Source organism: Manis javanica, chromosome 18 (assembly GCF_040802235.1).
Source record: "Manis javanica isolate MJ-LG chromosome 18, MJ_LKY, whole genome shotgun sequence".
Lineage (NCBI taxonomy): Eukaryota > Metazoa > Chordata > Mammalia > Pholidota > Manidae > Manis > Manis javanica.
The window spans coordinates 16,863,277-16,878,802 of record NC_133173.1 but is presented as its reverse complement, the minus strand read 5'-3'; the positions used below and the strand labels follow the sequence as shown (position 1 = coordinate 16,878,802).

The 15,526-nt window shown below is 37.0% G+C and overlaps 1 long non-coding RNA gene across 1 annotated transcript in view; it reads left to right on the top strand.

Annotated features, from left to right (window-relative positions):
• Positions 1-1,208: 1,208 nt before the first annotated feature.
• LOC118968742 (uncharacterized) overlaps positions 1,209-15,526 on the top strand; it is a 65,994-nt gene continuing 51,676 nt past the window's right edge. The window contains exon 1 of the long non-coding RNA XR_005056551.2: positions 1,209-1,345. This is a non-coding gene — a long non-coding RNA (uncharacterized lncRNA). The remainder of the gene's footprint in view (positions 1,346-15,526) is intronic.

Sequence of the window (15,526 nt, the reverse complement as noted above, 5' to 3'; positions counted from 1 at the left end):
ACTGCCAACCTCCACGTGTGTGAGCCTGCAGCAGGTTTCCCAGCCCCTCAGACTTCAGGAAACTACAGCTCCAGCCTCTCAACAACCTCATGAGAGACTGTGATCAGGGGCACCCCGCAAAGCCATGCCCAGATTCCCGAGCCCCAGAAACCAGGGGATAATAAATGTTTGTCGTATTAAGCTGCCAAGTGTTGGGGTAATTTGTTACACAGCAATAAGCAAATAATACAGAGCATATTCCTTAGCGGGGGGCTGGCATATTTCATTCATTCAACAAATAGTAAGGAGCTACTATATGCCAGGCACTTTGTAGGTGCAGACATAGTACATTTTATAAATGTTTACGTAGTTATTTTCTGAGTGGGTAACAGTGTAATGTGGTTTGAAATTCTGAAGTAGCAAAAGGAGACAGGGACAAGTCTCTCCCCAAAGACACTCACCTCCCTCCCACGGCTAAATGTTAAAAGGTGTCTGGTGTTCTCTTCCAGAAAGATTTTATACATATACAGAGATACATTGGTGCACAACACCATCCTGCAACTTGCTTTTTTCATGTAACCACGTATCTTAAACATTCTATGTTTGTACATACAGAATTTCCTCACTGTTTTTCACATTTTTAGAATATAGAATTCCATTACGTGAATGTACTTTGATACATTTAACCTGTCCTCTGTTGATAAACCTTTAGGTTACTTCCAATCATTTGCTATTACAAACAATGGTGCGACAAATACATTTTGCCCTATAGGATACATTTCTAAAAATGGGTCCAAAAGTATGCAAACGTATGCTGTGATAAATATTGCCAAACTACATGGCAGTGGTATGGCTGGACAGAGGCTTCCTAACGGACACGGCTCTGGGCAAGAGATACACATCTGCTTCCTCCGCGATTGTCCACAGTGTTATCAAACGTTTTCATCATTTCTGATCTGATCAGTGGGAAATAGCCAGTGAGGCCTGAAATTCTCTTCCCCGGACTGCATGCGAGCTTGAGACTCTTTCAACTTGTTTAGTAGCGGCCGGCAAGGTGTGGTGTAAAGAATAGTAGTAAAATTAAATAAACAAACCCTCAGGCTGCCAAGTGTAGAAGGGACTGTGGGACCAAAACCACGCGCGGAGCCCAGACAAAGGGGGTTGGAGCGCAGCGGGCGCGCCAGGAGCTGTTAGAAAGACCGAATAAAGGGGCCTTTGTGAGCGCTGCCTGCACGTGCGCACGCGTACTCGGGAGCCGGTTCGCTGGGGAGCTGCAGTGCCAGGATTTATCTTCCGTCTCCAGCTTGTGCAACTTGGAGAAAGATGATGCCCTTCGCTGAGGCGGGCGCTGCGCAAGGAGAGCCAGGTTTGTGGGGGAGGATCAAATATGTTTCCCACCGTTGCTATGAGAACCATTAACTTATTGCATTTACTCTATGCTGTGCCGTACTCCTACACCTTAGTGGAGTTTTAAATTGTAACACATACCTTGGATTTAACATATTTAAAATACCAAACTAGTAAATCACATATGCAAAGAGATACCCTAGGCCATCTATGAAATGTTCATTCTCTCTCTGCTCTTCTGCAACGTGCCGAAAATTTCAATCCTTGAAAATTATAAGAAGTAATTACTGAAATTAACAATACATTGTGCCTGAGAGGGTGGCCGAGGCGGGAATCACTGGGAAAGGTGTGCCGGCCTGGCCCTAACTCCCCAATAGCTTGTGTAACTGGTACAGACCGGCAGGGCTCCGGGAAATGGTTTTCCCACGTCTGTGGTTTGTGAAGCCTGTTGAGGCATCTGGAGTTCCTGAACCCTTCGCTGCTGAGGGGCCTTCTGACTGGATGCGTCTAATATTGACGTTCTCTGGCTAACTGTACTGGACCCCCTCCAGTGCTCAGAGCATGTTATTCCAAGGGGAGGAAGGAGTGACTACAAAAAAAAAGGAGACTGATTTTTAAAGTTATATATAAAGATATCTTCTTGGAGGAAAAAATGACCATCACTTTGAAGTACCTACTAAACTGGCCAGGTCATATTGTGACAGTCGTGTTGTTTTTTACACCATGATCCCACCCTTCTCCCACTTTCAACCCTGCCAGCTCAGACTCCTAGCTGTGCCACCTGGAATGCAGGGCCCAGAGGCGATCACAGACACGTCAGCAGATGCCAGCAGGCAGAGCTGAGTGGGTGGGAAAGACGACCCTCACCTTCTTGCCATCATGAGACAAAGACCCCAAATGAGGCCCAGAGGCTGCTCTGCTCTGCCACCCCCACTCCAGTCTAGACCAGATTTGACTCCTGGTGTCTGAAGTCTTCCAGTAAATGGGGTCCACAGACATACAGGGTCTCTTATCAAGAGAGTAGCTAGACCCCATGCTAAAATCTCTCCCTTATACATATAACATCTTTAGTCATGAAAGAAAACATTTGTGAAAGCAAAGTAATCAATTCAGAGCTAAGACTGGATTCAAAAAAAGGAAACCTCATTGGACTTGAAATCGTAAAGTATGTCTTAAAAAGAAAGAAGAGAAAGAGAAAGGAAGGAAAATGCATGTGGGAAACAGGAAAGACTGTTGTCATCGGTAGCCTGAGGCCAGGGCCCACTGTGGCTGCCCAGAGTTGCCTCCAGCTGGCTGCCTGCGGGGAGCAGTTTACAACTCAACGTACTGGGGAGAATTCGCTCATAGAAGGTAAGTGCAGAACCAAGAATTAAAAAATACCTGAGGAAGTTTTATACCACAAATACAAAACAATACAATTAATGAAATAACCAAGAGAATAGTGATATTAGAGCATCTAAAAAGGACTTTAAAATAATACATATACCTCTGATAAATAAAAGAGGAACTGATACAAGGAGCAATTTCAATCCTTGAAAATTAAAAAAAGTAATTACTGAAATTAACAATACATAGGCTGAACATACAATGTGCTGAACTTGCAAAGAATCGTGTGTGTGCATGCATGTGCATGACACATACACAGTGAAACTTCAGCATATTGAGGATAAAGAAAAAAGAGACAAACTACCAGAGAAAAAAGATGTATTATGAATTATAAGTAATTCATAATGATTCATAAAGAAATAAAAATTAAACTATATCAGATTCCTTATTAGCAAACTTTGATACACCAAGATGATGAATAAGAGCTTCAGAGTGCTGACAGAAAATATCTGTGTAACTTTGAGCCCAGAATCCCATACACAGGAAAATTATCTGTCAAGAGTGAGAATAAAACAAAGAAATTTTCAGACACACTTAGAAAAGTTTCCACCCATAAACCTTTGCAGAAGGAACTACAAAAGGATAATGCAAGAGGAAAAAGTGAACCCAGGAGCAAGTAATAGAACCATAAAAGAGCATCTAAGTCAATAAGACATTTCAGTAAATATAAATTGATTTTTATTTGAAGGAGTTGGGAGAGTGTGTTTGAACAGCAGGTGGGGAGTAAAATTCTCTGGGAGGCTGAACAACACAACCTCTTCTGGCTACTTGAAGCAGAAAATGACATTGGAAAAATCACAGAATCTGCAATTAGGCCAAAGACCCATACTTAGGGCTTGATGGCAGAAACAGTGCTCAGATGACACTGCAGGACACTAACGAGAATTACTGCAATGCCTGTTGCCATCTCTACTAGTCAAGACAAGTCAGCTCTCTATAGTTAATGCTACTGCCACTGCAGCCACAGAAAGCTAGATGTCTATGGACTCTGCATGATGCTCACTTCTTGATCTCTCCCCTGAGTAAAATATTAAGAAGTCTGACTGATCACATGCCTGTGCCCCAGATGCCAGGGAGGCTGAGAGAGCATTTCTGGTTTCTGCCTTGCCGAGATATGCATTCAAAAGATAAGAAGTTCTCCCAAATTTAGGAACTTAGAAAAGATGCTGAGTAGCCCATAAAAGGCATGAAAATTTTCTATTTTGGGCAGGAAAAGGGAGTCAAAAAAGAGAAATATAGACAAAGTACAATAAATAAAAAACACAAAGGTATCAGAAGAGAGCCCAAACATATATATAATCACAATAAATATGAATGGGTTAAATTCATCTATTACAAGGCATAGGCTTTCATTTTGGATATTTAAAAATATATATTAATATACTAATTTAACTATAAAATACATTTGTTTGATTATTATATACTTGGCAGGAAGTTGATGAACTATGCAAACTGGGTAATTTGGAAAAAGTTCATTAACACTAGTTATTTGAAAGGAACAATAAAATAAACCTTTTGCAAGTATGATAAAAACATCAACCATTAGGGACTAAAAAAGTTGAGAACCTGAATATATATACAGAAGAGACTTTAAAAAATAATAATACATAAAAGGTGTATTTCTGGTCTTGAGGATGGAGTTAAGATTTATCTTCTTCCTTCTCCAATTATAAATCACCCTGAAAGATTAAAACATCAGGAAACAGAAATAGGAGCTCTGTTTCAGCTAAAGATGACACCTCTGGTCCCCATGCAGAGTATGAGAAGATAGATGTATGCATATATGCACACACACATATGTGTACAATTTTCCAATTAAAACATGATTGTCAAAAAAAACCCCAAATTTTAAAAATAAAAAATGTATTAGACTTAAAAAAATAGTAATGTTCTGCTTATAAAAGACATCTTAAAAATGAGGATACAGAAAAATTGATAGTAAAGGACTGACCAAGCAAAGACTAACTAAATGTAAACATGTATAATTATGTTAATATCAAGATAGATTTTCATGCAAGAGCAATATTAGATATAAAGAGGGTATTTCATAATGATAAAAAGGTGGAACTACTAGTAGGAAAAATTCTATATAATTGCCTATACTAAATGACATAGTCTTAAAAATACATAGCACAAACATTAACAGAATGAAAAGAAGTAAATGAACAATCATTGTGGGGAAGTTTAACATACTTCTCTCCATAACTAACAGTAACGACACAGAGTGTCTGAACAATACATTGAACAAACTTGACCTAATTGAAATATGTGGTACACATTGAACATACAGGAAATACACTTTTCTCAAGTATATATGCAACATTTATAAAAAGTAATTATATCCTAGGTCATTGAGCAAGTCCAACAAATCCTAAAGAGGTTTAATCATACAAATACTTATTTTGATCACAGAAAATAAAAGAGGAAAGGTGGTAATATGAATAACAAAATATAAAACCTAACTGATGGACATAAAAGAATGAATGAAAAAATGGAGAGATGTACCATGCCTACAGAAGGGAAGCATGTATTTTGTGAAGATGTCAGTAACCCCCAAATTAATCTGCATATTCAGTTTAATCACAATAAAAATCTAATGATGTTTTGCATTAAAAAATTATCTTAATATTCAGAAGGATGAATACAGATTCGAGAATATTCAACATGATTCAAAAAAAAGTATAAGGAAGTTGGGCAGTTTGCCAACTTGGTGTCAAGATTTATTTCATATCTTAAATAACCCAGGAGTCTACAACTGGCTCAAGGACAGGCTGGATCAACAGAAAATAGTACAGCACCCAGGATCAGACACATATTTATGTGGAAGTTTTATATCTGCTGGAGTGGGTATTTCAAATCAGTAGAGGAAGGACTGGATAGTTAGTAAATGGTGCTGGGAAAAATAGCTACCCATTTGTAAAAATAGCTTAAAATAAAATCCAGTAAAAATTGTTTTAAATTATTAAAAAAAAATATAGGAGAGTGACTTTAAATTTTTAAGGGAGATCACTTAATTCAACTTTTTTCCTCCCACTGAATTCAACTTGAATGAAGAAAATGCCTTCTATAAAAGCTTTAAAACCTCAGTATGACAGAAAGCAAAATAAAGGAAATAAGTCACAAACAGGGAGACATATTTTCAACATTTTTAACTGACCAGTAATCAGTGTTCCAAACATATAAAGAACTCCTGCAAATCAATAAGAAAAGGAAAACCTGCCCATAGAAAAAATGGGCAAGGACATGACTGAAAATTAATGAAAGAAAAACTGAAGTGTTCAATAATCATGAAAAGCTATTTAAACTTTCTAGTAATCATAGAAATGCAAGTTAAAATATGAAAAATTTCCCGTTTCCCTCCATTAAGTTGGAAAATAATTAAGTTTGATAGAATCAAGCATTGACAGGATTTTGGGTAAATAAGTATTCAAAAATGGCTGGTGGCAATGTAAGGATGACCATTTCAGTAGTATCTATTAAAAATAAAAATGTGGAATACTATGGCCAAAAATTTCACCTCTAGGGGTCCACCATAGAAAAAGACACATGGAGCTAAGGAAATTTGTAATGTCCTCTGCAGCGTGGTGCATAACATGACACACGGATAATATCCTAACTGCCTGTTAGAGAAATACCTCATAAAACGTGGTGAACCGGTAAACAGAATGTGCCAAATGCTCTTGTTTACAAAGCTAATTCTGAGTGCTTTGGAATGAGAAATTAATTCCAGCAGTGAGTATTCTGGAGAAGCTTCTTGAGGAGAAACAATTTGAGCAAATACTTGAAGGGACTTCTATGGGCAGAAAAGTAGAATGAAGGGTATTCTAGGTAGAGGAAACAAATATGTAAGGCCAAAGGTTTAGAATGATGTCCAGTGAATACATGGCACTGTGAGTCACCATCCTAGAGACTGGCTAGCTGAATGCACCCTTTCCAAAACTTCATTCCTTACAGAGAACCATGAAGACATGGCCAATGACACGAAAGAGGAAGTCTGCCATGCATGTTGTGTTGGCTCTGTGGCTTTCCTGATAAACAGAGACACCACTTACATGTCTCCTTCCTCTGTCTTCTTGTTCTAAATGCGGATACAATGGCTCCACAGGCATTTTCCAATAATGAAAGACAGGTTAAGAGAATCACAGAGATGGCTCATGCTGACATTATGGAGCCCCTCAATCAATACCTGCAAATGCCTACCTCAAATTATGTGGGAAAAAGTAACTCTATCTATTTAAGCCACTCTACTAGATTTTCTCTTATCTGCAGCTCAGACCATTCCTAACTGATTTAGCATAATATTTTTAAAAGTACGACCATCACAGACGAAAGGCAAAGGAAACATATAAAATCCAGAGTAACAGCTGTTGACTGCAGACTTCCCAAACTACCACCAGAAAAACTTAGTCTAACATACTTAAGTCTATTAGGCCTACTACACTAAGGGAGAGAACCACCTTGACAGTATCTTAATGTCTCAGAAATGGAGAAAACAGAGAGGGATATTTATAGGGTTTAAGGACCTGAGCTGGGTTATTTTAAGGAGGGTCTTACAAGGTGGGGAAGTGGTTGGGTGGACAAAGTGTAAGACATGATATCTTTGGATCTTTGGGCTCCATGAGACAAGGTTCTTGGAGAAAGTTGATGATCAAGTTGTGAGTCCTTATAAATAAACTATTTTAGTTGGTTCACTTCCAGAGAAAGTGTTCCCTGGAGTAAGTAATACATTATTTTTTCTTGTCGCAGTAATGTTTAGTTACAGGGATAGGAAACTGTTTTGGCTTTAGTTTTTCCAACTGAGTGGAGAGTACAGCTCAACCATACTGGAGGAGGTCAAAAGGCTCCAGGAGAGGTTTCATCTTAGAGAAGATGAAAATGACAGCACCCACTAAGAAACATTTTAAAGACATCTGAACATCTGAGGTAGGATAAAACAATTGAGGGTTATGGTTCATATGTAACTAATCAAACAAATAAAATAAAATTAATTACTCAAGGGAAAACAAAGCATTTTGCAGGGAAGGAAGTCATAGACACTGCATGACTGCCGTAATCATACATGGTCATAATAACGGAGTGCAGTAATATAAACACCTAATATTGATCTAACCAATATTATTGTTTGCATAGTGGGAAGAGAATAAAGTGTGTGCATGTGAAAGCACAATAGGGCAAAGGAGTTAATGAGATACATTTTTATCTTTCACAGAGAGGAGTCAGTAGAAAACACTGGAAATAGGAAAATCATGAAATAGTAATAGTAATATGATGGTAAATACTAAATGAATTAGCAAAATATTTTATAGGCATAGTTGTCTGGAAAAAAGCAAATGTGAGAATGGGGTGTTGTTATTGGAGATTGCTATTTTTCATTAAAAGTCTTGTGAAGCATTTCATTTAAACTCTTTGCCTAAAAAATCTTTAATAAAAATGTTTTAAAAACATAAAACCTGTAAGACAAAAAAATTCATTCATACTCTGAGATGGAGTCGGGATCAGGGCTGGGTTTTTGGGTCTAATTATTTTTGACCCACTTTACCACACCTTCTGCTACAAACTTTCTTAGACATCTGAACACATGTCAAAGTTCATTAATTTGCAAGGAAGGGAATCAGTGGTGAGTGAACAAGTGCCCAGTGCCGTGCCCTAGAGCGCATGGAAGTAGGGCTGTCTAGTTGGAAAATGGAATGCTTACATAAGCAGCTAGTTTTCCAAAGTGAGCACTTAATTAAGTAAATAATGCAATTTTATTTCACATGGTAGTAGAAATACCATGTTTGTATCAGTTCTGAGAGAGGAAATTGGGAACATAAAGCCCAAGAAAAAAAGAACAGGTGATAAGGAAACATCTGTGGTCATTAAGTGACTAACAAAGGTTTGCTCCCCAGATGGCCCGGTTAACAGGGAAGCATGAGTGGTCCCCAAACAGATGTCAGAAGCAGATTGTGGAGGAGGCCTGTCTTGGCACAGTGAATGCACATGCTGCAAATAAAGTTGGAAGATCAAACTGTTTGTCCATCTTCTAATTTGGGAACAAATATTTTTGGAACTTCACACTAAAGTAGGACCAGGGAACCAGTAAAAATAAAGAATATTTTGTGTTTCTGGTTTCCAGAGTGATAACATTGTAAACACATAAAATCCAACCCTCAATGATCAGATAGAGTTTTAACAAATCTATCTCAATATGCTTTGACGGAAGTGTCTTAATGGGGCATTTGTCCATAACCTTAATTCATACTGAAATGTAGTATATTATGTGGACAGAACACCTGAGTTTTCTGATATATTCCTGGATTTTATATGTCTAGTTTTTTATTTAACATTTATGCATTTATGGTTTCTCTTTTTAAATGTTCTTAGGTTTTGAATTAAAGTTATAGGGTAGTGTAAGATGAACTGAGAGAGCTTTATATCATTTTCTTCTTGCTGGACTTCTTTAAATAACATATCAATTACCTGTTCTTTGAAGCTTATGTAACATTCCATTATGAACCCATCTGTTTTTAGCAACTTTTCAATGGTAGAATTTTAATCACAACTTCAATCTCTTGTATCTGAAATTGGTCTATTCATGTTTTCCATTTCTTCTTAAATTAATTCTGGTAATTTTTACTTTGCTAGGCAAAAAAAAATGTTTTTTAATCCTCCCTGGGTTTTTATCATGCATTATCATTCCTATTAATGTATATTTTTGCATTCTATTCTTAAAAATGGGTACATATTTTATTTTTGAGCATCTTTAATTATTAAGGTATTTAAGTTTATAATATTTCTTCTACACAAGTCTTTCACTGCATCCCACACATTTTGGCATGGAAAGTCTTTCTTGATAGCTTATAGTTTTTCCCTAGTTTGATACAACTAAGGCAGTACATTTCTAAATGCCTATATTAGAAAAGAAGACAAGTCTCAAATCAATGACTTTAACTTTCACCTTTAGAAACTAGAAAAAAGAAGAGCAAATTAAGCCCAAAGGAAGAAGATGGAAGGAAATAATAAAGATTAGAGTGAAAAATCAGTGAAATAGGAAACAGAAAAAATACTAGAATGAAATCCAGAGCTTGTTCTTTGGGAAGATAAATAAAATTGATAAACCATTAGATTGATCAGGAAAAAGACAAAAAACACATATTACAAATATCAAGAATGACAGAGGTGACATCACTATAGTTCCTACAGATAGTAAAAATGATAATAAGGAAATATTATGAACCAGAATTATGTCAATAAATTCAACAACTGATGAAATGGACAAATTCCTTAAAGACATGAACTACCAAAACTCACTGAAGAAGAAACATAATACAAATGTTCCTCTATTGACTAAAGATACTGAATCTGTAATTAAAAGCCTTCCCGCAAAGAAAACTTCAGGCCCACATGGCATTACTAGGGAATTCTCTCAAGATTTAAGAAAGAAAGAATATTAATGCCACATGAACTCCTCCAGAAAATTGAAGACAATGCTTCCTAATAGATTCTGTCAGGTAAACATGACCCTGCTACAAATCAGAAATTGAAATAAGACAAAACAAACCTTTATCATAGCATCAAAAATATGAAATACTTAATAAGGAATCTGATAAAAGATGTGCAAGATATGTGCACTGAAAGCCCACAAAACATTGCTGAGAGAGACTAAACAAGTCTTGAATGGAGAGTTACACTGTATTCATGGGTCAAAAAAATTTAAAAATGTTAACATGTTAATTCTTCCCAAATTAATATATAGAGTCAATGTGAACCCAATCAAAACTCTAACAGACATTTTGTAGGAATTAGCAAGATGAATCTAAAAGTTTATGGAAAAGCATTACGATAGCTAAAACGACTTTGAAAAAGAACAAAGTTGAAGGCTTTATATTACCTTATTTCAAGACTTATTACAATATCAGCAACAACAATCAAGACAGGTGGTATAGGCATAAAGATAGACAAATATATCAGTAGAACTGAATACAGTGGATAAAAATAGACCCACACATATATGGACGATTAACTTTTGAAGAGGTACAAAGGAATTCAGTAGGGAAAGGATATGATGCTGAAATAAATGCGTATCTACAATTTTTAAAAATGAATGTCATATCTTCACCATATACAAAAACTGACTCAAATGGATCATAGACTTAAATGTAAAATCTAAAAGTATAAAAATTTTAGAAGCAATCACCTGAGAAAATTTTTGTGACCTTGGATTAGGCAAATATTTATGATAAAACACAAAAGCATGAATCATAAAAGAAAGGATTGGTGAATTTGACTTCATAAAAATGTAAAACTTCTGCTCCCTGTAAGACACTGGTAAGCAGACCAAAAGACAAGCTATGGAACAGAGAGACACGTATTTGAAAGTCACATATTTGATGGGGGACTTGATTCCAGAGTGAAAAAAACTTCTCAAATTGCATACATTATATATGTGCTGTTTATTATTTTTTATTATATCCCAATAAAACTGTTTTTAAAAGGGATATAATATCTCTACATGTCCTGACATTGAAAGATCTGTCCAAGACACAGTGCTAAGACAAGAAAACTAAACAAACAAAAAGACATAATAAAATCCTATAAAAACATCTTAAAACATATATTTAAAAAAATAGTTGGAAAGAATTAGGAGAAGTGCAAGTTGCAGTGCTCCAAAATTGTGCCACTATAGACTATCTACTGTTAAAAGAACACATGGGATGTGAACAGTTCCCAGGAATGTGTTGTTTTAATTTGTCTGATTTTTCTCAAACTATTCAAATTCAGTTAGACAATATCCATCATATCATTGATAAGTTTTCACAAATGCCTAGGGTACCTAACTGGTTTTCTTGGTTTCACTGGATATGGCTGGTATTTGTAGGTCTGCTTTTGTTATGTAGCTGTATTCCTATTATGTTAATGTATGTGTGCAATTTAATTAGTAGTTTAAAACCTATACATGCTTACGTTACTCTACAAGAAGATATGTCAAAGAAATAATCAATCTTCCCATGTTTTCTTCCATCTGCTACTTCTGTAGCTTTTCTTCTTCCTTCTTAATTACAACCCTTTAGTAGAATTAGTGCCTCATATCGAAAATTACTGAGTATCGTAATTCTTCCAAGTGGTAAAGACACCTCAAGACAAATGCTGGGCATAGAAGCCATAGGACATAAATCTGCAAAGAAGTAAAAAGCTAACCTTTTCAAAGAATATTGCTTCTCTCCCACTTACCAACTTTACATTTCCCTGTATGGCCCCGGAAGATGACTGGTTAGCCAGAGACGGGTAAGATTCCTCAAGGGAGGAACAACCTAAGACAGGCACAGTCGCAGGGGGGCCATCAGGTGAGAAATTGGGGATCAACAGAGGTGAGGCTCAGAACCTCACCCCCCCTGCTTTGAGAGAAATCTGCTGCATCCGTGGATATTTTGTTGCCCTTGTCTAGCTTGGATTAATACTTAGTCCATAGGCACACACCTGATCATCTACATTTGCCCTCTTACAGCACTAAACTACGTTTTCTACCTTTATCTTGCATCTACCTACCACTTCAGCATTTTATTTAAAATAATAATAATAATAATAAGGGAGAAATGTGGGATTCACATATAAATCATGTATAAAAATCAAACGAATAATCAGATCTGACTTGATTGTTTATAGTTCATGATGCGTGATCAAAACCGAAAGTTTCTGTGATATGACTGCCCTTGCACTGTTCACCATGTAAGAACTTGTTTGTTATGCTTCAGAAGATTGGAGACTGTTGAGATATAGGCTTGGGGTTGATTAATGACTGTGCATTGAGTCCCCTATACAGAATTTTATTGTTGTTAACAACCATTTGATCAATAAATATGAGAGATGCCCTCTCAAAAAAAAATATATCTTTGGTTATCTATACTTATGGTTGCTAAGCATTCAAGAGAGGAACAAAATAGAAAAAAAGTACCCCTATCCTCATGAAAGTTATTTACTGATAGGGGGAGGCAGACCAAACCAATAAATGAACAAACAAAAATAGTTGGAGACACATACAACTAACTGTTGAATAGTTATCCTGGTGTGGAGATGGAGAGCTCTCACTTTATAGGTGATATACTTTTATCATAATGGAATTTTAGCTGTATTACCTTCATAATCACAAATTTTGTTTTGTATTACACATCTCTTTGATCCTGCCATTTCATGACTGGGACTTAATCCTCAGATACCTTGCTGAAGAACACATCAATCATAAATACAAAGGTTCTCATTGCTCATAACAGCCTAAGAATGGACACATCTCCATTTCCATTAATTTACAAATTAATTTTCTATAGCTTCCTAACCGCAAAGAGCAGCTTAATACAAAAAACATCACAGGTTTTCCATGGGCCAGCAGCCAAGGTGTTGGCTGGAGCCAGTCTCCTCTGAAGGCTCAGCCAAGGGAGGCTTGCCTCTAAGCTCACTCACCTGGTCACTGGCAGGACTGAGCTCCTAACAGGCAACTGGATTTTTTTTTTTTTTAGGTATAGTTGACATATAACACTGTGTTAGTTTAAGAGATACAAATGTGTTGGTTTGATCCACTTGTATATTGCAATATAATTTCCACCATTTCATTAGTTAGCATCTCCATCATGTCTCATAATTGCCATTAATTTTTATGGTGAGAACATTTAAGCTCCAGTCTCTTAGCAACTTTGAAGTATGCAATACCATATTGTTGACTATAGTCTCCATGCTGTGCCTTAGATCTCTAGAATTTATTCATCTTCTAGTTTCAAGTTTGTATCATTTGACCATCTCCCCAGTTCCCCCACCCCCAACCCCTGGTAACCACCATTCTATTCTCTGTTTCTGTGAGTCCACTTCTTTAAGATTCCACGTATAAGTGATATCATACAGTATTTGTCTTTCCCCATCTGACTTATCTCACTTAGCATAATGTCCTCAAGGTCCATACATGTTGTCACAAATGGCAGGATTTTCTTCTTTCTCATGGTTGAATGATACTCCAGTGTGTGTGTGTGTGTGTGTGTGTGTGTGTATCACATCTTCACATTTCTTTATTTCAAGAAGTAAAAGCCACAAGGTAAAATTTCTGGTTCTTAATGAAAAGTCTGTTTATGGTATTTTAAACATAAATGATAGAGGGTTTCAAATAACTATAGTATTAATAGTCCATTGATATAGTAAAAAGATTGATGTAACAGTTTTCTTTTAAAATGTCAATGTTTACAGTATCCCAGAAATTATATTCTTTGCAATTATTTGACTTAAAATGAGCAAAGAGGTACACAATTTTTCCTAGTTGTTTTATGAGATATACAAGCATGTAAATTTGAAACTATTGCTCCAAACCACTATGTTCTACTGTAGGTTTCCTTGAAGGTATGGCCAGGGGGTTGTTTACATAGCTCAACTCCCTAAAATGCTTCTTGACCTTTCTGCTCCCCACAGGCAGTACAGCAGTTACCCCTACCATCTCCCTCTTTTGGGTCCCTCATCGTGGCCCTCTCCACGTAGAGTTTCTCTGTCTTTTCTTGTTCTCCACTCCGGGCAGCTCCTGTACTCTGCTTCTGACTACTCTTTGGACAGTGAGCCCCTAGAAAGCAGATCCATTCTGTCTCATGGGGAGTAGCCCTTGAAATCCCAGAGCACATTTTTCATTTTCTTTCATGTGGATCAAGGAGTCTTAGGGCCCCACTACACTGCTTTTTCCTGGACTGCATCTGGCACTGTGCCATTGGTCTACAGAGAGAGAGAGAGATGTTACAGCAAACAGGTATTTGAAATTTGCTCCTTATTTATCATGGGGATGCTGTTGAGAACATGTCTGTAAGCTCAAAGTGTCTTCTACAACAGTAAAAACCTAAGGAAAAAATTCTCTCAGGTCTCATGACTAGGAAAAGTTGATTGTCTTAGACTATGGGTGAAGTTTTATCCTCTGGAACCCATGAAATTTGGAACTGGTTGTGTTCTTGAGTTATTTGGCTACTGAGAAGATCAGAGACAAATGTATGGCCAATCTCTGAAAATTGCACAAGAACTGGTGAAGTATATATTACTTTACTATTATACCCTAAAGGTCCATTTTCTGTGACTTTTTACATCTAGTTGATTCTACTGTATGTTCATATGTATCTTTGCAACACACACACACATATATATATAGTGTTGCCCTCAAGTGAGGCAATGTTGTATAAGATACATTCAAAGCCAAAAACAAATGAAATGTTGAATTTCATTTTCCACTGTCTTTTGTGGCAGTTCATATCAAGCTATCTCGCAACAATGGGTACTGACTGAGAAGACCAGCTCTCTGCCAAGCAGCTTAGAAGTGACACTTACTTTCATGTTTCCTAGCCTGCCAGCTCAAATGAACAATTTGGGGATAGCCTGAGTGATCCTGTCTTATAGGAGCAGGTTCATATTAACCAACCCCATAGAAACTGATACAGAAACTAGAATTTCATATGATTAATTTAAGATGAAAATACGCCCATCAGGCAGACCTTGAATGCTGGCATTAACGTTTGATGAGCACGGAATGACAACAAAGGGAGGTGATTTCATCCTCAATCACAGGAACAAGCAAACCCCAGGGCCCGGCATACGCAGCTGGGATGGTGTGCTCTGGAATGGCCATTAGGACGATTCTGCCGACCTCCAGCTCTCTGGACACCCCTTTTTTCTGTTTCCAATCATGCTTGTTATGCCCACAGCCTTGGTCGAACAATTGAATTTTTAGATAGTAAATTGTATTCCTGTTTTCCACTCTTGAGCTTAAATCTCTATTCTGATTGCTTCGATGAGAGTTTGGGGATAACCACACAGTCATACATCCGAA